This window comes from Haliaeetus leucocephalus, unplaced genomic scaffold, assembly GCF_000737465.1.
Source record: "Haliaeetus leucocephalus isolate CR32 unplaced genomic scaffold, Haliaeetus_leucocephalus-4.0 Scaffold448, whole genome shotgun sequence".
In the NCBI taxonomy this organism is placed as follows: Eukaryota; Metazoa; Chordata; class Aves; order Accipitriformes; family Accipitridae; genus Haliaeetus; species Haliaeetus leucocephalus.
Window position 1 is genome coordinate 1 of NW_010972884.1, and position 397 is coordinate 397.

The following is a 397-nucleotide window of genomic DNA, read 5'->3' on the forward strand; positions in this document are numbered from 1 at the left end:
TTAACTCTGTCCCAGCGGAAACAGGGGCAGGCGCGCGCCCGCTCTGATTGGCTGAAAAAGGGCGGGAATGGCGCACCCCCCCTCCCCCCCGACTAGAGTGACAGGATCAGGCGGCCGCCGCGCGAGCGCTGCGCTCCGATTGGCTGGAAAGGGCGGGAGGGGGCGTGCGCCCGCGCTGATTGGCTGAAAAAAGGGCGGGGGAATGGCACGCGCCGAGTCTTTTAAGGGCTGGAGTGGCAGGAACAGGTGGCCGGCCGCCGCGCGAGCGCTGCGCTCCGATTGGCTGAAGGGTCGGGGGGGCGGTGGCTGCCACGTGTTGGGGGGGCGGCGCGGTCCGATTGGCTAAAAACGGTGGGAGGGGCGCGCGCGCCGGCGCTGATTGGCAGGAAGGAGCGGG